The sequence below is a fragment of the Bacillus rossius genome, chromosome 1, assembly GCF_032445375.1.
Source record: "Bacillus rossius redtenbacheri isolate Brsri chromosome 1, Brsri_v3, whole genome shotgun sequence".
NCBI lineage: Eukaryota > Metazoa > Arthropoda > Insecta > Phasmatodea > Bacillidae > Bacillus > Bacillus rossius.
Genome location: NC_086330.1, coordinates 346,620,567 through 346,647,042, shown reverse-complemented (window position 1 = coordinate 346,647,042; position 26,476 = coordinate 346,620,567). Strand labels below are relative to the sequence as shown.

Genomic DNA, 26,476 nt, shown 5'->3' with positions numbered 1-26,476 from the left:
GATATGTAAGACAACGATGCTCTTATCAAAGCCCCTTTCTTCAAAAACGTGCATAAATTATGGTTTTATACTAATCTTTACTAATATGCATAAGTGTATTGTCTAGGTTTGAACCATAATTTATGCACGTTTTTGAAGAAAGGGGCTTTGATAAGAGCATCGTTGTCTTACACATCAAGCAAGCATCATTTCGAAATCTATATTATTTAATTAGTTATAAGCAAAATGAAAATAGCATTGAATCTTACGAGGTTAACGCGGGTTGCGTAGTGCCCCTGAAACACTGGAGTGGCCTCTTAAGCGGCCCGCCTAGTCAGGGGTGTGTGTCTGTTGAGGCGGGATTATAAGTGCGACGCTCGCTGGTGCTTCTGCCGCGGTGTCGCCTCTAAGCGCAAGACTCTATTAACTGGCGTGCGGTCTTCTCGCCGTGCATAGGACAACTATGAAATATGAGCGGCGACCATAACTTTATATGGCGGAGAAATGAAGATAAATGTATAATACAAGGCCCTTTGAGTGCTTTCAAGAAACTTTACTGTGCGTTTAATGTCAAAAAAAAAAATCTGAAAATGCGCGTTTTAGCCCTGAAAACACAGCTTAAAAGGATAATACAGAAACTGAACCACCCATCCGTCCTCAGCCCGTTCTTAAATTCTTTTCGTAAACAGACACCACTAGGATATCTTGAGCAGTTTTCAAACAGCTTTTTTTTTTCTTCTAAAGCTCGTCGAACCGTATGTGTGTCCGAGTTGGCGGGCTCTTAAATTTCTCTTTCATCGTTCGACGTGGAATGCGAGAGAGGTCAAATAGGTATTTGCGTTTATTAAAAGAAAAAAAAATAACGAGCTAAACTTCCAGTATTTGCCGACGATGTGTTAACATCTAACCTCGGCAGCCAGCAAATTCATATTTTATCGTGTTGCAAATAAACTTATAATATGAAACTCGGACACGAAATTGAACGTAGTTGTTTTTAAAATAATGCCTTTTGTGGTTAAAAAATAAAAATCCCTTTTTAAAACCTAAATATAATTCTGTTTAACAAGATATTAGTATTGATTCCTCAGGGCTAGCCGAACAACAGGAGTACCGAACATGTCCCATGTAAAAGATTTATCGCTTAACCTGCGACATTTACCCCTAGACCAGAATCATTGCCTGCGTTTTTGATGTTATACTTCTTTAGGCACATTGAGGGTGAAATTTTAGTACGCACCAGAAATGCAATGAAATAAGCGCACAAACACAACGGAAATTTAACAGGTTGAAATTACAATACGCATGCATGCAGAAATTGCTTAGTCACGAGCCGAAGTCGTCAAGATTGTGGACCCACGTATGGCAACATGCACCCGTTTACATTAACTTTAGCGTACACCAGGGGATGCACTAAGCGTATTGGTGTGCCAAAGTAAACTTTATGGTTGTGAAACTATTACATGTTTTGTTTACATATAGTAAATATGAATAGTCATAAGATATGTTAGCAACTTTTAAAATACCTGTAACTTATTAGTCAAGAAAATTGTGTTGGAACAATCATGGCGTCTAACATATTTAAAATTGTGTTAGTTCTTCAAAGCATTACAATTGTGGCGCTATCTTTTAAGTATCTTTCAAAGTAAAACTGGCAGTTCATAAATATATTAAAACAAAATTAACTTGAAAAATTTTTATCAATCAGTGAATACTTCCTACAAGTAAACCTTAACCTTATTGAGCTAACATTTAAGATTTATTTAATATTTAACAATAAAAAACTATCACGACGCTCTTTTATTAAGCATGGCGCGGCATACGTGTCGCCATAGAATGACAAAACGCGGTGCTATGTCTACATTTCCATGTTAATAATTTTTAAAGAATGTGTTAAATTTGGAAATATTTGTATGCATATTGTTATTTAATAATTTTTACACTTATTCGCTTCGAAAAGCAATAAGCACGCATTTTATATAACATGTTTAAATTATATTTTATTATTTTATGAAAATATAATATGGCGTTTATTACGGTAGCATACGTATACTTTTCTGGTATTTTTAATTGCGGAATTAAAAACAGAGGGTCTCTGGAGTTTTCTATAATCTGAGATGGCGTCCGGTGTCTAGGTCTAATATCATGGTCATTCACAATAGCGGCTGGCCCATAGACTTCTCATGTGGAACCCAGTTTCCGGTCCGCTATTACAATGCAAGTTTTAAGTTTCTAAAGTTAAGTCCTGTGCTATGTGGAGCCATAACGTAAAATACTGGTTTAAATGTTAACGAAAAGGGCAAACACAACTAAGTTGATAATTTTAAAATGATGGTCTTCATTGAAATTAAAATGATTTATGGCATTTCTTTCGACTCCGAACTCTTATCAACCAAACTACCACATATAGCTATGATAATTGTCTACCTGTAATACTTACTTGGAATAATTAATTAACAATATCTTGTACATACTGTTGGTGGTCGCCTGGCTGGGCCGCAGAGCCGCGTGGGTGTTACCGAGCCATGTACAAACCGCTCGAAGTGTCTTGGAAGTGTCTGGTTACGAATAGCATCCAAAATCCATTGCACTTGACTATACATTTTTCGTTTCATGGTTTCGTCTTTAACTTTTTTTTTTTTGGACAGTGAAAAAAAATCGTAAACGGGTGTTCACGCGGACGTTTTTAAACGTGAAAAGCACAGTAGTGGTACATAGTAGTATTCAATTATTATAAAATTAAGGGTCACAGTTGAAAGTCTCATAGAGGCGCGTTATGGACGCAAAGACTGCATAACAGTTCGGCGCATATAGGTGTAGAGGCGGGTGATTCGCGTGTTAGTTTCGCCCTTAGGACTCCTGCGCCTTCAGGCCATAAATGTAAAACAGTTGGACACAGCAAACGCTGCAAGCGCAACCACCACGACTCACGCATTAGGCTACTTTATTTGTCTTTGTACATTTGCCGATCCCAAACACCACCTTATTTTTGTGGTCATACGTCTCTGTCACTCCAACGCTGCGACACTCTTCAAGACTCTCTCGGAAACCTTCCCCCTCTGAGACTCAACAACTCTCTCTTCATCTACACTAAGAGCACGGCCACACTGCACGATTTGACTTTTTTAAATGCGTATGTTTAGATAGCTAATTTGATAACATTTATTTCATTGAAAAGGTGCTCGTCAGGTTACACGGGGAATCGATTGTTTAGGCTAGAAACGATCATAATGCGTACCTATGTCTATGTGGTTATTAGGATGAGTATTGATTTCTTGCTCACAGCTGTCGCACCGCACAATTATTCTGTATTGACATTCGCTTACTAGAAAACAAATCGTTTCAAGTATTTAATTTGCCTGTTGTTTTTTTTTTGTTTTTGCACTACACGACTCGATCCGGCCATATTTTTTTTTAGCTGTGTTTTGTCGATGTTAAACATGTTCTGAATGCACGTGGCCAGTTGCTTGAATTTAAATGATTCCAATGAAGTAGTTAATCGAAGTGCCAATTACACTGGCGTTAAAGCTCTCTCAACAACAAGCTGTGGCTTAGTATTAGAAGAAAACAACATGGCGTGGTGCCTAATAACGTTAAAGTGGTCGGCCGCAAGACCACTAAAGGAAATGTCGGATGCCGCGTGCTGCTTCGAAACCTGAAAACAACGTTATCCTACGATCAAGGCACGTTACGACCACCGCAACATTGCAGCGGCGAGCGTGGGCATGCCTAGGCGATTGATCCGCGATTCGTGGAAACGACGGCAATCAAATACACCCGGGCAAGGTGGTAGCCGCTACTCCATTATGGCGGCCTTGGGAGGGATGGACGAGGGGGGGGGGGGGCACTGAAAGGAAGAAGAAACTGCCCGCGACGATCCATTACTCCGCGCCGGGGAAAGGCGGCCCCGCTACACGCTGCTGATGGCTGTCTCTCACGACACCCACCCCCGCCACGAGGCTAGGTTTCACCCCCCCCCCCCTCTTCTTCCCACCAAGCAGTTCCACGTCATGATCGTAGTTTTATTGCAAATCCTACTGATGTTGTTTTACTATGCATACCTTGCGTTGTTCATATTTGCGCCAGATAACATTTAACGTTGATATCTACTAGGGGCGGTATTCCAAGACGTTTGGGTAAGGTAGCGAATAAGCACTGTCTTGCTGGAATACCTACAAACCGTGACCTAACTCGCGGGGCCGTTTTCTAGAAATTGTCCAAACCGTATCTCAGGAAGGAAACAAATCAGCAACCGTTTTAATAAACGGTGCCTTTTGCGAGGCTTAGAAACTGGTTTCAACGCATTCTAGCGGACGTTTCGCAACCATAGATGAAATTGTTACGGCACAAATTCTAGATTTTAGCGGCACTTTACGCACAAAAATAGAACAGTTTTCTAATTTTCTCAAGTACATTTTACGTTAGGATTATTTCTTATGACCATTAAAATGTACAAAAATGTATTCTAGGATAGTTTTATTTGGCACACCAACACGCTTTGTACGTCTCCCGATGATCACAAAAATGACAATGTACGAGTGAATAGCTCCAGACGCGGGTTCGCCATCTGGACAAAACCAAGGAAAAAATGAGCTCTGCCCATGCTCGGAATTTGGGATACAAGCCTGCAACGGATAGGACACCAAATGACCGTTACTTAAAAATAAGGGACTGGCCGTGTCCTACCGTGCACTAGGAATATGGTTAGGGTACAAGTAGCATATTCAATACCTAAACCCTTATTTTTATCTCTTGGAATACCGGCCTAGTTGTTGTAATATTATCAGGCTTCTGCAGACAGGTAAAACGGGTAATATAAAAGGTATATTAAAAATCTGGACAACACAGGGAAGTTGACCAAATGTTAATTTGTCAAACAGGATTATCAAATCTTGATACCAGCATGATCCTTTAGTGTGTTAGAACCAGTCGATATTTTATTCACAAATTCGTGTGTAGAGTTCAAAGCCGCCTGTTTCGGAATAGAACAATCAATGAATCAACAGTGTATTAATTTAATGTTTCAAGCACTATCAAATGTCGATTTTTTAATTTAAATGATTCATGCAATGGGGAATTTTGCAGTTGCAATGGCGTATGTTCAAGAAAACTGCATTAAATCAAATGTTTATTGTCATTCGCCAGGTCACAATCAGTAATAGATTGTTTCGAATTGTAATAAAATGTTGTGGTATTACTAAACAGACCGGCAGCGTTAACTACTAATTACAACAATTAAATAAAATGTATGACCTCAAATTAATCACTCATTCGTTTAGTCCACAGTTTCCTCTCCCCACCGGATATCGGCTCGACGGTGGCTCTCCCTAATGATCGTCTTTTGCCGATCACGTCTGTCGTAACACACTGCCTCTCACTACTCACTCGTCCGTCGCACCCAACACAGTCTCGGATGTTTCGCTCCCCATGCACCAGTCTCCGCGCGTGAAATTCGTCGCTCGTCGTCCGCTTTCGCCCGCCAAGGGGTCACTCGTCCTCTTTGCTCCACCGCCTCGTAGGCTGGTGTCACCATGTTGACGCGAATTCGACGAACGTCGCATGTTTCGTAACAAGGAGTCATGACAGAATCTTGGCGACACGAAAATAGGATACTTTGAAACGCCCACTAGGGCCCAGCTATACACTGGAGACTAATAATAACTATACCATCGTAAAGCCCGCTCCGACTGCAGCGGAAAACGCTGGCGCCAACGCTCCCCATACGGGTCCCCGCATTGACGTAATAACGCGGTCGCAATGACGTATAACGCGGCAGCGAACGCTAAAACAAACGAATAGCGTTCAGTCGCAAACGAGCTAGCAACTGAAGTACTTGGTTGATTTGCTCCAAACAAATTTTATTCTTTACGTTAGTTTAAACTACGTTTTGTAAAAAAAAAAAAAATCTTCAATATTTCTTGCACATTTTTTTTTCCAAGCAGCAATGAATAATGTCCAGATCAACAGTGAAGAAATCGAAGCAGCAACGAGTGACACTCATTTCTAACAGGCCACCTAGACTCTCCGATGCAGAGAGAGGTCTTGCAATGGAATTGGCCGAGGTGGCCGAAAGTGGTGAGCGCGCACGACGAAATACAAGAATACAACGCCTCGCTGCCGTCTAGATAAGTCCAGCCCAACGTTAAAGGTACGATTCCTAAGGCGCGACTCTAGCCGCACGGTTATCGTCGAGCGGCTAGGGTCGCGCGGCTCGTGAGGTTGCCCCATTCCTAAGAAGCGGCTGAAAACTATACTTCATGCGGCGCGACCACAGTGCAGTTCCAGTTGTTTGTAGCAATGGATGAACGTAACGTTGTTAAATGGTTACTGCTGGACGAAGAAGATGAAGAACTGATGACGCTGTTCCTGAGTCACAACATCAAAAACATTGATGCACATGTGATGTTTAAAGCAAGACGATAAGAGGGATTCTACACAATCCTTATTAACAGACACTTAATGAAAGACGACGCAAAATTTCGGAAGTTTTTCCGTTTAAATGTAAGGCAGTTCAATTATATTTTGGGACTAGTGGAAGATGACGTCAAATTTCAGTCGTGCAACAAAGTAAGAGAACCAATAACACCTGCAGAGAAACTGGCCATACCATTAAGGTTAACTGTTGAACTTAATTATAAATTAAATATAACAAAAGCACTCATGTCAATATTAATTTTAGTTATAAAATTTAATTTCTAATATAATTATTAGTATCAGGAATTGTAACATTCAATTGCCATATTAAGTAGAGCGAATAAATTTGCTTAAAGTACAATTATCTTGCATAAAGTAGTATGAGAGAAATATAAAGACAAAGCACGCGGTCAATACAACTGTGGAGATGACACTAATTGATAATTTTTGTATGTTATGACATATTTAACATATACGTTTCGTTTGTTTCACTGGCAATAGGATTGTTGTATTGGAAGGAACCTTGTAACAATGACTGCGATTGGTGTGTTTCGCCACTATTTGTAACATCATAGTAATCACTCGCCGAATGACTAGGACATGAAGTGTCCGACAAAGTGGATGAAGATCGTCCAGGAGCTCCTAAAGGAGACATGTTTGTGTGCTGTGCCATCTCAAGTGCTCTTATTTCTAATTCTGACACAACACTGCAGATGCGCATCTTAGCTTGTGCATGTAGAGAGGGTGGTAGCTGTTTCACTGTTCGCGACATACTTCTGAAGAACACATCAGTTGCATCATCTTCACGTTCCGTTATTTTACTTCGATTAAGAGCTTTTAGGATCTCCTCTCGTTCATTAGATCAGCCCACACATTTCCCCGTACATTTTGATCCTTATACTGTGGATGCTTTAAATCATGCAAGCATGGATGCTGGCCAACTAACTCAGCAAGCACTACGTCTTCTGTACTTAAATGCAATTTGTATGATCAGCAGGTCGGTCCGCGGCGCGCGACGGAAGCGACTGGACTGGTCCCGCCACCAGTCGGGTCGCGTCGCGCTGCGCAGCCGCGCGCGGCCAAACTACATCATGCTGCGCATGCGCAGATGCTCGTGACGCTCTGCCGCGCGGCTAGAATCGCGTGAGTCGCGCCTTAGGAATCGTACCTTTAAGCATTGAATATAGAATCAGTGGACGTCGACAACCCAGAGGAATCACAACATCGCACTTTGGAACTTGAATCGAAGCCACGAAAACACATAGCGGTAGTCGCCGCGTCGTCTACCCACCCCAAACGTTTTTATGCCCGTCAGCCCCACTTCTGGAATGAAGTGTCGCGTCATAAGGGTCGAGCTGACACCCGAAGCTCCCATGACAATGGCTACATAGTTACGCCACTTCACGCAGGTTGGGCTCTGGGTACGTACCGAACCCTCCAGAGCCTCAGAAAGCACAGAAGGGGAAAAGGGGGGGGGTGGCACCGTTGATAATCGTAATAGGCGTGTAATGGTAATGAACCGCGCCCCATCCGCTGGCGAGCTAGCCTGCCTCGAGCCCCGACTGCAACCCCTCTTATTTATTCACCTCAAGCATACTTCAAAGTCACGTAACATCATTTATGTTGCACTTTACAATCTTAATTGTAATTACTGATTTAATGAGTGGTGGGAGAGTCGACCCCGCGTTTCCGCGGTGCGATGCTCCGGTGTCGGTAATCGGACCACGAGGCCCCGCAACGGCCGTGACGGCGGCACAGTGTCAAGTGTTGCGGTATTGCCTGATCAGCAGGTCGAGTCTGAGCTCCTAGACCACCTCGCCCGCCGCATTTCCTCCGGGGCGAGCGAGCCGCCCCGTTCATCATCCGCGCCGGGCGAAGGCCACGGGCGTCTCCGCGTGGCGTGTCGGGAGCCCTCGAGGGTAGCTGGGGTGGGACTTACATATTCATGGGCCCTTCGCAGCGTCCAGGGGCCCCTCCCTGCCGAGGCGATATGCTAATACAACCTCCCGAGGCCATCGCGTTGGCACCGAGGAGAAACAGATACGCCGTCGTTTCGGAACCGGGTCGCGGACCGAGATTACTCCGCGGATCTTAAAGGGCCCTGTCACACTGCCCAAACGTTTGCTTTCCAAGCACCTTCCGATGCGATGTGTCAATGTTGGAGGGTCATGACGTCACCAACAGCGTCACCATCGCAGCCGTGTTTTGTCTTGACAAGTTGGATGACTCGAGTTTCCATCGAATATTTTGCGTATAGGACGGGTTCTAAAATATGTCGGATGCAATCAGCCAGTCAAAATCGTGCCTAGCGAAAACGGAAACTACACCCGTTTACGTCACAAGGAATCTTTGAAATGGCGAAGAACACATTGCGATTAAAGAGGTTATAAAGGTAAAATAATTAAAATAACGTTAATATAAATATCGTATGCCAAATGATTTTATTTGCAAAATTAAAAATTTTTTTTAGGCTAATGTTTCTATAACATTTATTTTATTACTAGCTTAATTACTCGGCATTGCCCTGGCTAAATACATCATAATATATATAAGGACTATCACTACCGAATTTCAAGTCTGTAGAACGTAACACTTGGAAAACGGGACATTTGGATTTTAAAGTCCCATTGATTGCACGTAAAAAATTACCCCATGTGTATCACAACCACGTGCATTCTCACTGAGCTTCCGAGACTTTCTTCCTTTGTACTAGAAACAGCAAGCTATTAAGTGTATTATTCCTTGTATGATTTTTCTATTATAAAACTGTAATTACCCCTTTTTTTACTCCCTTAGGGATGGAAATTCATAATTATATGTAGCCTATGTCACTCTCCGGCTCATAAACTATCCATATGCAAAAAAAAATCATGTCGATCCGTTTCTCCGTTGCTACGTGAAAGGACGAACATACAAACACCTTTTCGCTTTTATATATGAGTTGGGATGTAACGAATATTATTGAAGGTTAAATTTATTCACGTTTTTTTAAAAAAAAATATCCTCAAATAGCTTAAAAAGTTCAGGAATTCCATCGTTGCGTTATTTAATTTCAAAATGAGATTAAAATTGAAAAGTTTGAGATAACCAAGACCAAAAATAAACTTTGATAGTGTGACATGATTTTCTGTCCAAATTTATTTGATAGAGAAAATTGAAAGCCTTTTTCCCATCCAATACTACTAATCCATCTCTATTGTCAAATATAGTTTGAAACTAATCTTTGACAGTGTGACATGCCTTTACATTCGTGTCGCTGTCTCACGCGCCGTGTTGTTTACGTCATGTTATTGTCATTGCCATTCATTTATGTATTTCCAATAGTTCTGTTTTACTTTTTTTTCTTTAAAAAAAGTGTTACAAGATGTTTGCTAAACTTTATTTTCGAGCTGTCTAAGGTCACGATAGTGTTCACAATTGCGTGAATTTTTACCCCATTTAATAAAAATAAGTATATTTGCTGAGAACATTCGAGACAAATCACTAAAGGCTTTCGTGATGCAGGACTGTCCCTTAAATAATAGTAAGGATGTAAAAACGAAATAACCAACATAGCGAGCTTTAAAGGCGGATGGATAGGAACTGTAAGACGACGTATTTGTTTCAACAGTTTATTTTTGCGTTATCAATTGAATAAAATATTGCGCATTTAGCTTCGGTAAGGAATTGTGTATAATTTAATGGACTGTCTGATGCTACTAGTGGCTATCTGCTACAAATGTTTTTCCCTGTGGTGTTTAGACAACTTTTTTTTTTTATAGTTTCTGGCTGGCGTTTGTAACATGCTATGCTGCAACGGGTATGAATTATTTAAAACCATTGCTGATTTGAAATGGATGTCACAGAGAAACATCAAGAATGTACACAAAGCTGAATAAATGAACACACGGTAAACACAAGTCCGTTTGTGCCTGATAGTGGGGACAGATATCGTTCGTCTGTGCTGTCGTTATTATGTTGTCGAGTGTATCTGTTTAGTTTCATCGCTGGGTTCGGCTGTACGTCGTTGTGTTATTAATTTTTTGTCTAGAATATCTGGGTAGTATCATCTTCGAGTTCTTCTGTTTGACGCTCGGCCCTAGACAGACCCACTCCTGATCGTTGCACTTTTCGTTTCACTCTGGTGACTTACCGGGTCGTTACCACAACGCCGAAATACCACAACGCCGAACGTACAATAAAGCCGAATACCATAACGCCGAATGCCAAATTGATCGCAACGCCGACAGCTAGAAAACTGCTGTGTACCACAACGCCGAAATACAGTAACGCAGAAAAATGTTGCTGCGGAGAAAAATGAAAAACAACTGAATGAATTTGTGTGCTAACCTTACCTAACCTAACCTTTGTGGCAATCCTGCAATGACATTTTTCGGGGTTAATGTATTTCGGCGTTGTGGTACACAGCAGTTTTCCAGCTGTCGGCGTTGTGGTCAATTTGGCATTTCGGTGTTATGGTTTTCGGCGTTATTGTACGTTCGGCGTTGTATTTCGACGTTGTGGTACGTCCCCTGACTTACCCTACCGGCCGTAAAAACGTTTTACTTAAAAAAAAAAAACTTCTATACCTAGGACCGTATCGTTTGCTCAATGATTGTATATTCAGGGATGGAGGCTAGGTGAAATAAACGAATTGGCCGCGAGCCTCGCCTCGGAGCACGGGGGGCTATAAATAGCCGAGCGGCTGGCCCTGTGACACGCGTATTGATTGGGCTAATTCTGCCCCGGTCTCGGCTGCTGTTCGACCGCGGGCGCGAGGTCGATGGTTGTCGGCGTGCCCTCGACCTTGGCCCGGCGAGCAACCGCGATCCTGCACCTTCGGCTGTTATTCCTGCGGCAGAACGTCTAATGGAGATAAGGTTGGGTGTGTTTAAAAAAAATTGGTTGTAAAGTCGGTTTACGGACGATAGTTTAACGTGACAACGTCATAACAAAACATTCATGAAATGATTGCATACTTTTATGAATAAAATTGAATAATTTTTATTCTAATAATAAAAGAATAAATACTTGAAATTGTACTAGTAAAGAGATTTTTAAAATGCAAGAATAATTAACCTTTATTGCCGAAATTGTTGTAATAAGCAATGAAAACCACATTAACTTTTCACTTCACTTTATAAACAGTCGACGAAACAGTTCAGGTGTAGATGACTTGTAATTAATTTTAAAAACTGGCGTTTAGCTTTAAAGTTTAACTATAATTATGAACAAGTTTATATATAAATAAACTGTAATCAAATATCTATCATCAATTATATGACTCACCATCATTTTTTAGTCAATTGTAAAATAACCTATAATTACTGCACTCGCCGACAGCGTAACGGAACAATGAGCGTAACGGGACACAGCGTAACGGGACACTTTTTCGTGCGTGCAGCCGGCGTTCATCGATTTATTAGACGTCACGTCAAAAAAGGAGCGTGTGTAACTCAGTAGGCTACACGTGATAGAAGTGAAACTTCTTTGGCAATCCAAAACGTGCTTGTTACTGTTCGAAGAAATTCTGCCATCTGGAACACGCCAAATCTATGAACAAAAATATATGAAATTCATAATCTCAACAGCGCTCTCTACGCTACTGGTTAAACAAGGAAGAACGCGAGCACGCTGGTAGCAAATATAAAATTCAAGGAGGCAGTACAGTACCCGGGCGCACATAAGGTGTGCAGAGTTTCAGAACAAACCACGCTGAACATATCAGAGTGGTCTCAGTGACAAAAAAAAATCTTTGAGGTCGGATGAGTAGTTTGTTTCAGTATTTCGTTTTTAAACTGTATTTTTAGATGAGTGAAAATGGGTAAAACGGGTGTTTTCGGGATAATTATTTACGAATGAAACAGCCAGTTCAGGTTCTTGAAAGCACCCAATGGACTTGCATTACACCTTTATTTTCATTGCTCCGCCATGTAATGTTATGGTTACCGCCCGAATCTCGTAGCTTTCCTAAGCACGACGAGAAGTCTGCGCGCCGGTTCAGAGGCATTACCGCGCTGGAAGCACCAGCTAGCTTCTACCCTTATCATTCCACCTCACTAACAAAAAAAAAAAAAGCCTGACGAGGTGAACCCCTTAACCAAGTGGTTATCGTCTTGTCGATGTCGAGGGGCGACGGCGCGGAAGGAATGGGTGTGTACCTCGAGAGAGAAAAAAACTCAACCGATGACGGCATAACCGATGCGGGATAAGTAATCCTGGTTCAGACCCCGGCGGTACTTGAACCCAGTTCGCCTTGGCGGGAGGCGAATGATCTGATTGCTCGACCACAAGATGTTTGAAAATACAAAAAAATGTGTGTAAGGACCCTGAGTGTCTAATCATTATATTAAAGGATTCACAAAAAAAAATCTTTTCGACATACTTCGATGTAATAAAACAATATTTAAGAAATAACTTGCGCGCGTGTATGTATGTATGCATATATATATATATTAGTATTTTTGTAACGTTTCCAGGTAATTGGGTTTTCAGATGAAAACAACCCTTGTCCACAATTATTACTTTAAGCTAGTTCAGGGCGTTCATAAAAGAATGTCCCAGTTTCAATTGTATATTATAACAAATCATACATCAAATTGAAGGTGAACTAACCTAGGTTTTTTTTTTTTTTTTTTTTTTTACAAATGTTCAATTTGTGCACATTTAGTTATACATCACATATCCAACACAATAGTCAAATTCTTTCCACACCTGGTTAACACGTCCGGGGTAATTGGAGCAATAGCCTCTTAAATTCGGTGTCTTAACTCTGGCAAATCATTAGGTAGGGGCGGAACGTACACGTTCCAAAGGAGGAAAAAAATAATCGCATGGTCTGGCTTTAAAACATGTAGCAGTTGTAACCGGTCTGGACGCACGTGTAAACGTGTTCCATAAAAGCTTCCACACGGTCGTAACTGGGACATTCTTCTATGGACATACTGTACTGTGGGGAACTAGGGATGCGTGACAACTCGTGTGTAAGTACAGACGATGTTTACAAAATTTTAATTCAGGATTAATATGTATATATATATTTTTTTACTTCCTGAAAACTCCAGTGTCGTGATATTTGGGTTTGTTTTGTTGCGAACTCTTCAGTTTCGTGACGCGAAGGCCCGTAAACTCACGCGGCGGAGGAGTACCTGCCGCCGACACTTGCCAAACACCCCCCCTCCTCCCCTAGGCAGCCACTCCGCCGCGTGGTCTCGGCAGTGACGCCATCAGGCGCGTCGGGACGGCAGGTCAGAGGTGAAGGAGCTGTCCTTTCCCGCGACCCGGCCCGAGCGGTGTGTGTCACGTTCCCTCGAGGCTACAGCTGTACGAGCTGTGGGCACCGCCCACCCGGCCACACGCGCGGTCTGCAGAGCTCTCTTCTCAATATGCCTGAATGGGATTCGTTTACCAGGCACTCGTTAATACATATTTTCCTTTGTTTATCGCTAGGGGCGTTATTATTAATGAATGATAAATAAAATTTCGTGCCCGGGGCCATCAATTGCATATCATTTTGAGCACTGGAACACACAAACACGTAAAATATTCTCGAAGAATTTTAATCTCGGCCCAAGCGCACCACGAGCGTCTGGGTTGGAGATTAAAGCCGACATTCTTTCTTAAACTTACTAATACGTATTTCATTAACTGCAAGGGCATTTTTATTAAATTCTACCTTTAATTTCACGACGAACAAACTTCGTCGTTAAATGTGTAATTGCGAAAAAGCGTAAAACATTCTCGACGATCTTGAAGTAAAATAGCAAACATGTATAAAAGATAAAAGTTATAGTTAAAATAATCTCTTCGTTAAAGTAATAAAAATATTTGAACGCCGGCTGCACGCACGAAAAAGTGTCCCGTTACGCTAATTGTTCCGTTACGCTCATTGTTCCGTTACGCTGTGTCCCGTTACGCTCATTGTACGCTTGCGCCGCACCGACAGAAGTGGAAACTTAAAACTTTGTTTATAAATGTGAAATATGAAATAATTTCTACGTCAAATGTACGTAAGAAAATGAATCAGATTACAAGAATAATTTCAAGTATTTATTCTTTTATTATTAAAAAAAGTAGCATCAGTCGGCGAGTGCAGTAATAGGTTATGTTAGATATTTGATTACAGTTTATTTATAGGGAAACTTGTTCATAATTATATTTAAACGAAAAGTTAATGTGGTTTTCATTGCTTATTACAACAACAATTTCGGCAATAAAGGTTAATTATTCTTGCATTTGAAAAATCTGATTACTAGTATAATTTCAAGTATTTATTCTTTTATATTAAATGAAGTAGCATCTGTCGGGGAGTGCAGTAATAATATGTTATGTTACAATTGACTAAAAAATTATGGTGATTCATATAATTGACTAGCTGCAATGCCCGGTATTGCCCGGGCTGAACACAGGGTGAAGGGGACCTTTTTCGAAATCAGACGTAGTTAATTAAATTGTCTTCTTAATTTGAATGTCAAGTGTGAAAATTAAATTATATCACTTTCAGATCCCGACAGACGTTGTTCTGCCAGTTTATAGTTATTTACCTGGTCTGTATGTAATTTAGACTTTATAAAGCAATATAGAAAAAAGCTGAAAAATAAGATATTACTAATATTGAAAAGATTCCATTATCTAGCTAATGCTCGGTCTGCACTGCATTCAGTTTTGTTTTGTAATATGTTTGAAGTAGTTCCACATATACAAATCATCTATCCATCTCTCTATATATATTTATCTCTATCTACATCTATATACATCTATGTATCTCTCTATATCTACATATATACTTCCCACTATCTATATATCTTCTATATATGTCTCTGTATAGCTCTATACATCTATAGGTATATATCTCTTTATCTAACCCATTTCATTCTCTATACCTCGCTCTATCTCAACTTATCTCTCCGTCTCTATCTCACTGTATATATATATATATATATATATATATGAGCAGGTGAGTTGCAGAACTATCCTTATCCACCAGAAGTGATTTTTCAGGAAATAGGAAAAACTCATAACTTAAGTAATTTTTCATATTCTATGCAACTTCATTTTTCTGGAGTAAGAGTACAATAATATTAGATGATTAATGAAATATTTTAAAAATCCAGATAAACCGCCCTGAGTTATTCGAGATTGTAATATGGAAAAGGACAGTTTTGCAGCAAACTAGCGAAAAACGACAGTTTTGGTATTAAAAACACACGTTTCAATGCGGTAGTTGAGCTTTTTATAAAAAAAAACGCCCTGAGTTATTTGAGATTGTAATATTGAAAAGGACAGTTTTGCAGCAAACTAGCGAAAAACGACAGTTTTGGTATTAAAAAAACACGTTGTAATGGGGTAGTTGAGCTTTTTTTTTTTTTTAGCTTTACAAACTTTAGCACTATGTACATAATTTTACACATAAAGCGGAAATTTTCATCTGGAAAGAATAAAAGTCTACACCACTGGATCATATGCTTCATCCACATTGATGCACTCTTCGAATGTGTTTCCACCTGTATGCTCGACTTCTTTTTGAGCATCAATAACATTTCGGTAGTATTCTAGATGTTCCAAGTCTCGCCAGTTCTTAGCAAAATGTTTAGAAAGAAGATTATTGACATCCTTCAGTTTTGCCTTTTTTTACAGGAACTGAGTGTAACAATGGTTCTGGATTAATATTGGCCACAGCCATGCCCCTTCTGATGATAGATGAAACAGTTGCACAATCTACTTCATAGTTGATTTCGCCTCTAACACGGACTGCACCATTTTTAATTCTTGTTAGAATTATCCTCTTGCACATAGATAACCGAAAGTGCCACTGTGATGTAGGCTTGAGTACAATTTGCACAGAAGTTTTCCAGTCAAAAACAGGTACTTCCTTTCCAAGTCTCTTGACTGTTCCGAATAACTTGAAAATGTCATTGTATTCTCCTGGAACTGTTTGCTACCTTTGCCCGAGAAGTCCTCTTTGGAGCCATCTAGGAAGCATACTTCAAAATAAAGCTATCCTGAGACACTTTACGAGAGGTAGCATAAAAGGCCTGATGGAAAAGTCTAATATCTTGCATGGATAGAGTTGCACATTTAAAGGTATTCGTATCATGTCCGCACTGCGGCTTTCTTGGCAGTGATTTTGATGTATACCTGAAACAATACGAAATCATAAAAAAATTATAAGTTACTGGTTTGAGTAATCTTGGTATTATTGCATGTATGCAACACATTATTATTGCAAAAATGCAGGAGTCCTACTGCATGTAGAAAGATTTGCTTGCCACAAAGTCATACGGTAATTAATTTAAAATTATGAAAATTTTGTTAAGGACAGTATGTCACAATGGAAACCAGAACTAACAAAATAGCATGAGTAGTTTGTTCATTATCACAGTATAAAAATATTTTACATTCTAATTTCACAACCTATATATTTCATTAATAGGAGAGGTTATATTGCTGTTACCTTTCTCGTTTCGATTTTTCTCGAGTCCATGTTCCCTTTCGCCGTGTTCGTTTCCTGCCACTTTCTGTAGTAACTTCAGTCACATTACTAAAATTTTCTGTGTTATCTATCACAGGCAATAACAATGATTCGTTTAGTTATTCCCACAAAACAAAAAAAAAATGGTTACAATGTAAACATCAAAGTAAGTGATTATTTCCAGAGATATGGACATAAAGGGTAACCAACTGCATCATATTAAAACAAACATTATAATTACTGCAAGATTAAAAATAGTAAAAAGAAAGACTAATAAATTTATGCATAATATTTGTCATATAAACATATAGGCAGTGTTACAGATGGTTTTAATAATTCATGGTAAAACATGTAGGATAAAGACAGATTTGAAACAAATTGTAACACACTGGAAAAGGACAGTTCTGTAACTTACTGGCACTTGGAAAAGGAGAGTTTTGCAACGAACACAATTTTTCAACTCACAAATATCAAAGGAAAAGAAGACTTTAGACACACAACAATTCTGTCTATACATGAAGGGGAACTCATAGTTTACAAATTCAATGGAATCTGGATTTATTCAATTTCTGGAAAAGGGCAGTTTTGCAACTCACCTGCTCATATATATATATTTATATATATATATATATATATATATATATATATATATATATATATATATATATATGGCTGGGCGTTGGTGACAGAATATAGATTTGTGTTTATTTGAATGATGATATGAAACTTTTTTTTTAGGGAGAGGAAAAACTTTTCGTCCCAAAGGGATACGTGTGTTCTGAAGAGCGCCCGTGCCGTAGCATAATTATATATATATATATATATATATATATATATATATATAAAAAAACTCTATCTCTGTCTCTTTTATATTTTAATAAATTGTGTCATGCGTGCGCACTTATACAACAAAAACAGACGAAGTGCCGCTATATTAAATGAAATAAAACATTTTTTTACACGATTCGTGCTCCAACTATTGAAAAATAGTTTTACCGTCTCAGTAACCTTCATGGGCATGCGCATAACAAATCACCAAAATTTCATTGCAATCGGATGAATGGTATAGGAACGCATACGGCAAAAACAAACGAAAATTAAAGACATGACAAACGCATCAAACGATGGTGCGTTTAAAATTCAAGGCAACTCTATCTATTGACGAAGTTAAGAACAAAACTGTTATTAGCGCCTTTATTTTGCTAGCCGCTGCGAGCTCCACTAAGCGGACTGGTCTCACCAAGGAGAAAAATCTTAATTTGCCAGACCTTACTATGTGTATGATCGTGTGTCAGACATAGAGAAATGACACCCACTATTTGTATGTCTATGACCTATGATTTTTTTTCTGTTATAAAATGAAATATCACTTTTTCACTCCCTTAGGGATGGAATTTCATATTAATATGGGGTCTATGTGTTAATCCAGGTTATAAGCTAGCTGTAGGCCAAATTTCATTCAAATCCATTCAGTAGTTTTTACGTGAGAGAGTAACAAACATCCATCCATACTTACAAACTTTCGCGTTCATAATATTAGTAGGATTAAGTCGGATGCAGAAGGTGCAGTCTGGTATTGATTCAGCTCCACGTGACTGCACCCTCAGCACCTGACGTCATGGGTCACGCGCACCAGTCAAATGTCATACCATCATCTGCAACATCAGCTCGGAACGTGACTCGGCGATTATGGCACGACCTTCAATGTTGCTATTGCTGCGCTCGTGAGATGGAAGTCTTGCGGTATTGTTCCGAACGGAACGCAGTTTTGTTAGCTTGTGCCGGAAAAAAAATTTTTTATTTGCATTCTGTTCGTTGATTCCGCATGAGCATAGTCTCTGGGATATAGAACAACTTCGTTACATATAGACAATACATACATGTTACATATAATAATTGAATAAGTCTTTAAACACAATATTTGCTTAACATTAAATATATGTAGTCTGCATTAACAAAATAAACAAAAATCACAAATTTAACAGAATTAACTAAATTTATTTAACAATAATTTATTGGAGATTATCACCTTTGATTCAAGAAAATGTAATAAATTGTATTTCTTATTTATATGAGCACCAGGAGTGTTATATAAATAGTCTTAAAATTATGAGTTTGGACTATTTTTGGGTCATGTCCTACTAAAGCATTCGTGAAGAAATTCGATGGATCGGCAATCCTATAGTTGAGTTGGCTGTCTCACGTGTGGAATTTTGCAAAAATGCTGCCGAAGAGAGGAGAGGGTAGTTTTCAAAAATATGTCTCCGAGGAATGAGAATATTCCTAAATCTAAATTTAAAAAAAAATCATAATTTAGAAGATCTTTATTGGTAAAAATACTCAGCATCAATAATCATCCTAGGAATAATATTGTTTCATATCTGAGAGAGGTTACGAAATAAGCGTCACATGTACGCGCTATTTGCAAACACAGCCTTAGTCTCCCTTGTTTAATTTTTATTTATGTTGTGTGTTGACACAAAAAAATTTCCTTCGTGTACATGCACTCGTATACTGAATTTATACTGATTTTTTTTTAAGCTTTGGGGTGAAAGAAGGAAAATGTTATAATCCTGTTATTTTTACTGATATACTGTGGGGTCAAAAACGTTTTGAAATTGTTTTGTCCTACAGTTTTTCAGAGTAAATAACTTCTCCGCAAGGGTCAGGCTTACTCCCGATCACTGTGACAGTCGTTCAGCGAACAGCTGCTTAATTGTTTAATGTGCCGGGTTTGATGGTAATTCCTCCCTTACGGGCTGGATGACCACAGGTACGAGCTCCGTAGAGCCGCTTCATCGCGACCCGGAGGCGTTTAAGGAGGAGCTACAACGTGCGGCCGGGGCAACCCATCCCAGCATCACTGCCACCCACTTTCACTTGACCTAATTAGGCTAACCTGTGGTTGACTCATGGGATACTCCATCCCAAGAGTATCGCAAAGCTCTTACCCAAGACTATCACATCTCTGGGGGGCCCCCGAGCCTGTAATCTGGTCGGGGTACATCCTACTTGCACTAGATGTCCGGGCTAGTGCCGGAGATGTTTCGCCGCCCAACGGAGTTCATCAGGACGTGCCCTAAGCGATCACGCATACATTGGAAACTAGCAATTGCGTTGTGTCCAAAATAAGAATTTGAATTTACCGTGTCTTTTATATCCAGGGTTGGCTGATGTAAACCACAATCAAGTTATTTCTATAAAAAAAGTGTTAGTAAATAATGCATTTTTAAATATAATATATATATTAATCAAAGGTCTAATCCCACTCTAATAACACCAATAGTTTGCTCATTAATATTCCTTGTGATTTACAGAAACAAAAATTATATACTTATCAAGAACTTGAATTATTTGAATACGTTGTAAATTATTCCCCACTTAAATACTCCTCTAAAGTTAAAAAAAAAAAAAAAAGTTAACTCCTATTCTGTGGGAAATCCCCGACTGTACTGTAAACCCTTATTCTGTTGGGAAACTCACATTCTGTGGAGAATCCTCTTCCTGTGGCGTAATATGCCCTTTCTGTGGTTACGTTCCAGTCAGATGTGCAGATTTTCTGGACTTCAGTTCTTTGATGTTTTAATTTTTGTGGTTCAACATGAGTGGTTCAACTGAAAGCGGGATGTTGCATTACTTTCATCCGAACATGCTGAGAACCAATTGAACTAACGTAACAAAAAAAAAAATTGTTTAAAGGTAAAAAAAAAAATACTTTTTTTTTCTTCAAACCCTGCTTATATCGCATGATGTGTGTTTGGTCACCCTCCAGCCGGGCGAGCATGGTTCTCTTTTTCGCCCGTCATAGGGATGACGCGTCATCGGTATGACGCTTCGCTACTAAAATCGAGCATGGATCTTTTTTCGCCTTCTGGAAGACGCCTTAGCTACGACATGCCCGTCATACGTAAGGCGCAATGGCTTGTCAGTCATAACCCCGTCATACAGCCGACTACGTGTGTAACTTTCATTTAATACTGGGAAATAATTCTTTCAAATGAGTTAAATAATATATTTTCGTGAAATTTAAGGTTTTGCCTTAATTATATTTACTCAGAAATTACGTATGTGAGTTATACGATGTATCTAAAAAAGGGTTATGTTTTTCTCTGTCTGAACAAACTTCGAAACAACTTGTTTCCGATAATAATCACGCCGCATAAATAAATACTTACTTTCTATGTTTCGTGTGAATAAGACACATTGATTCTTTTTTCTCGTTATTTTTAACTGCACAATACTCAATTAACCAAAATATATCATACTAAGAAAACTGCCAATCTGCCTACTTTTGTCATATCACTTAATAAAAAAATAAAGGTCAGGACAAAATAACGTAATATTTCAACTAGATATAAGATAACATCACATTAGTTAATTATTCTGTATAAAAGTTAAGTGTAAAACACCTATACGCGTGTGGCTTATTAAACTTCTAAAAACAACTCATTTCCCCTTCAACTTCCATACGTGTAATAAAAAAAAATCACTTGTAAAAATAAAATACATGCATTGATAAGGTTGAAAATACACAAGAATGCCGCTGATAAATACATAGTAGTCTGATGGTTATTTTAAACCTTCGTTTTATCGCATTTTAAACACAAAGCATTTCCTCCAAACATTTAGTGACTTTTAGGTTAGGCCTACTCCCCACCCTCGTTGGTGGCTAGGTTTGCTCCTGCTGTATCGCATATTGAAACGTATTTTATTCACCTAAGATTCGCTCAAATACTTTCAGTATGATAAAATGGTAACAATGTAGGAATAATAGTGTTTCACGTAGAGTTGAGAGGTTTCGTGTTTATAGTTCATACGAAAATTGTAATTTGTGAGAGGAGCGGCTTATGTGAAAAGAAAGTAATTAATTCCGTTAAAGGGTATTTTTAGTTCCTATACTCTTCTGGTAGTTATAAAATGCAGACACAATATTGTCAACTACAGTTTACGTAATAAGTGATATTCAGGCATTTAATTAACAACACCGACTTCGTGTTATATTGTTTCAAGCTTGCAAGATGCTAAATAAATATTATCAGCGTATTCACCCAATACATATGCTACGGTACAAAATAGTGTGAATAAAACTTTTAGGGCACTAGAAAATATGCTATAAACAAGTCTAAGGATAATGTAATTAAATATAACAGTAGTAGTTTTTGAACAGTGGGACGTATAGCACACCGAGTTGTTTCGGTACCTTCAAATCGGCAAATTAACTTTAACGGTGACGAAAATTACTAAATAATGATTAAATCAGGTCTAGCATTGTAATGTTTCACGTCGAATCACAAAAGTGTTTTGAAATTCTTATTTCACCATATGATTTAAAGTAATAATAACTGACCATTGAAAAAAAAATTAATAATAACGGGCAACACATTTCACAAGATCGCTAAATAATATTTTCATATTAAAAACTACAAACTTTCACAGTTTCTAATGCACTCCTTAACCTTCTTGTATACTATTTAATAATTATAACCGACTTTGCTATGTAAAATGATTTTATTATATTTTGAGACTGAGACATGACGGGTGTTTTACTGAGCAAAAAATAGTCTGTAAAACTTATATTTACTGAACGCCAACAGGCGTACAGTGAAAATTGATATAAATATTGAATATAATTGTGGAAAATATATAATTTGATAGTCACATCATGCCTAAGTTTTACGAATGTCCACAATCTTGTTTTCGTGTAGGTAGTTTTCTATTGGCTGTAAATTGCTAGCAGATACACCAACTGCCAAATAAAACACATCCTTTCTGTAAATTCACTGCCAACCTCTGCATATTATCGACTGCCAAGCCGTCGTAGGTAAGGCGCCTTAGCGATGACGGGAGAGATATGACGATGGGATCCGTGCTCGCATTTTCACGCGGCCGTCATAACTCCGCCGTCATACCGGCGACGCGTCGTCACTATGACGGTGGCGAGGAAAAGAACCATGCTCGACCCACTGGTCTTCATTGCGGCAGGGTATCGCCGGTGGTGGGGGGGGGGGGGGGGGATGGAGGGCGAGTGGGTGGAAGGGGAGAGAGCGCGCGGAAGGTCAGGGCTGGGTTCCTGGAAGCCGGTGACCAGCGGGGATTGATTGGTTGTCGTGCCGTGCGTGGTGTGTGCAGACGGCGCGGCGCCTCGCCTCGCCGCGGTGTCATGCCGAGCTCTCGTGACGACGACCCGCGAATCTGCCTCCTCCGCCTGTCCCTCATACTTGGCATAAGTATTTTATATACTTTGCAGTGAGGCTGGGTGTTGGTGACAGAATGATGGTATGAAACTTTTTTTTTTTTTTTAGGGAAAGGAAACATTTTTCGTCCCAAAGGGATACGTGTGTGCGCCCGTGCCTTGACAAAACGAGGGGGGGGGGGGGGGACGCCTCCCTGGGTACATCTCGGGGAAAGGAAACAATATAGTGGTCAGGTGTTTTTGTTTCAAGAAAGTTAAGTCGGTATTACGTATAAGTGGTTTAAAGTATATGGACTTTGCTCCTGCATTTGTTTTTTGTTGCTAAATATTCACGGGCTTAAACCAAGTATGTATGTGTGTCTATATATATATATGTATATATATGTATATATATATTAGTATGAATACCATAGCCTAGTATTTTAGTAACAACACAAGTTTTTAAACAAGGCCAGAGTTGGAATTTTTTTATGGCTACTTACAAGTCTTCATTCGTCTTCCTAAATATTAAAAATACTCCAAAAACCCTAAGTCTAGCGGCCCCCCCTCCCCCAAACTATTATAATGGCGGCCTTGTAATATTTATGTTGCCAGGTAGCAAGTTTTCGCAAACTTCTTAACAAATTTTTTATTCTGTTTTGAGAAAACAATCCTGAAAGCCTCCAAACTATCATATATAAGAATCTTCCTGTAAGAATAGGATCTTGTGTTGAAAATTTTGTCGCTATATGTGCGTTTGACACGATTTTCGGCTAATTCATGGTGAATTCGCTTTCAGCTTCTTTTTCAAGTAATCTAAATGATTCATATAATGCAGCATTTTGCAAACTCGTGTAAGGCTTCAGTCAGTTGATCCCATTTCGCACTGCGAAACTCGCATGACTCAATTTATTTTCAAAATCTGGTCCAAAGCCGGGGTTTGGTGTTTTTTCAAGTCTTTCGCTTTATCCGAGCCGTTTCAATATATAGTTTAAAAATTCGAGAGAAACATATGCGGAAACTACGTGTAATTCGCGTCCAGAAACGTAGTTGAAAAAACAATGTGCTTACATGCATCACGCTCGGCTTTATTTTTAAGTATTCTACGTTTTATTTCGTTCGCGAATTTTTTGTTATAAGTTTTTTCCAACATGAGAATACATGAGTTTGCTCGTTACAAAGGTTAGATGTTACACATCTGTGACGATTACTGAAAGAGACTCTCACATGTTATTATTTGTTTAGTTTTTAGTGTTACTGTACGTACCGTGTCTAATTTATTAAGGCGGTATGTCTTTTTCCAGGCCATTATATTATTTTTACGTTCCACGCGGTTAAACTTGCAAATATTTATGTATCGCATACTTTTTGCAGGATTAGCTGGAAAAGTTGCATTTTCACCGTTTTATGCAGTGTGGATAAGGAGAATGAACTCGTATATAAAACTAGAACTTTTTAGGTTTAAAGTCAATTTTACTGGCTGCTATGTGATACGGTTTCATTTCTTTCAGAAAAGAAAATATTTTAAAAGACTAAATAAAATTAATTAAATATTGTTGAAATAATTTTAAAACATACCAATCAGTAGCCACAGCATTGCCTTTAAACCCAAAACGTTTTACGTTATATATTCAATTTGGTTCTCCTTATCCATATTGCACAAAAATGTGTAATATTAAACGTTGCCAGCTAATTATGCAAAACATGTGCACTAATATTGATTTTTTTTATGTTGTTTAATTTCGACCACACATGAAGTCTACAAGTTTAGTCGTGTTAAACGTAAAAATAAAATAGTGAGATAAAACCATAACTTTGGTTTTGCTTTCAAAACAGAAATGCGTTTGACTAGCATATATAATTGTGTTTATTTGAATTAAAAACATCTAGTTCTCCATTTAACCTGGGGGGGGGGGGTGTTTGTTCAGTACCATCCAAAACCCTCCGATCATTCGCCCTCCCCAAACTCGGAAGGTGTGGCCCGCTCTTGGATTTCGTACGTTTCCGCGACCGTTGCGCGGGTCCGTTGAGTCGAGAGAGAGAGACCTGCGGAGAGTTGTGTCGTGACGCGTCGTGGTTGGCTGTGCCCTCAGGAGCGGCCCGGTGAAGCCGGACGCTGGTGAGCCGCCGACGATGACCCCCAGGACCGGCCGACAGGCGCCAGCACCAGCGGCACTTCGGGTAACTACATCAGCTGCGCCGACCTCGCGTTCCCTGCCCGCGAGAATACCGACAGGGTGGCTAGCGGAGACGCACCACAACGCCGAAATACCACAACGCCAAAATACCACAACGCCAAAATACACTAACGCCGAAAAATGGCATTGCAGGACTGCCACAAAGGCTAGGTTAGGTTAGACTAGGTTAGGTTAGCTAGGCTAGGCTAGGTTAGGTTAGACTAGGTTAGGTTAGGATAGGCTAGGTTAGGATAGGCTAGGTTAGGATAGGCTAGGTTAAGTTAGGTTATATTACGCTAGGTTAGGTTAGGTTTGATTGTGGTGATTTCGGCGTTAATGTACATTTAAGAAACACTCACAAATTCATTCAGTTGTTATTTCGGCGTTGTGGTACACAGCAGTTTTCTAGCTGTCGGCGTCGTGGTCAATTTTGACATTCGACGTTATGGTATTTCGGCGTTGTGGTAACGACCCGTGGCTAGCTACCTGGCATTTTCAGCAAGTTCCTAGGGTGGACGGGAATTCCTTTTTATGATGAGAGTTTCTGAAAATTTAAAATTATAGCAGAGACTTAATTTTGATTTGTACCTGTTCCACGCCCCCGTCCTTTTCTTCCATTTCTTTTTGCTCGCACGTACATCGGCACTTCGACAAGCTGATTAATTTCAGTGCTATCGACAGTAAGTAGTGTGTTAAAAATAATTGATGGCGGCCTGTTGCGATAGCCCTACGAGTCGTGATTTTGAACTTGTATTTTTTGATAGTAAATAGTAGATTATCAGAAGCCCGGGCAATTTTTTTTCCAAATTTTGAAAATTTATGGGAAAACCAGGGAGTAGTAATTCTTGCGGTTTTGTTAGCCACCCTGTAGTAGTTAAGACAACGCAAGCATGATTTTTTCAAAAGTGTTTATTTTAACGCAGAAAGACTGTACAAGGCCTCTGCATATGAACAGGAAGGCCTTGGAGAAATTGTGTGTAATAAAAATTTTTTAATGCTTGGCTAGTCTAGTCCTTGACTATTTTATTCAGTGGAATGACAGCTTACTGCCCGGTTTATCGCGAACTCCAGTCGCTTACGCCCTCATAATGGCGCCACTGGCCAGCCTTAAGAGGCCACTCCAGTGTTTCAGGGGCACTACGCAACCCGCGTTAACCTCATAAGATTCAATGCTGTTTTCATTTTGCTTATAACTTATTAACTAATATAGATTTCGAAATGATGCTTGCTTTATATGTAAGACAACGATGCTCATATCAAAGCCCCTTTCTTCAAAAACGTGCATAA

At 39.4% G+C, this 26,476-nt stretch overlaps 1 protein-coding gene across 11 annotated transcripts in view; it reads left to right on the top strand.

The window, feature by feature from the left end:
- LOC134528179 (cAMP-regulated phosphoprotein 21) overlaps nucleotides 1–26,476 on the top strand; it is a 183,065-nt gene that overhangs the window by 23,554 nt on the left and 133,035 nt on the right. For all 11 annotated transcript variants that reach the window (XM_063361557.1, XM_063361560.1, XM_063361558.1 and 8 more), the window contains exon 2: nucleotides 25,106–25,193. The gene's annotated coding sequence lies outside the window, so the exon portion shown is untranslated. The remainder of the gene's footprint in view (nucleotides 1–25,105; nucleotides 25,194–26,476) is intronic.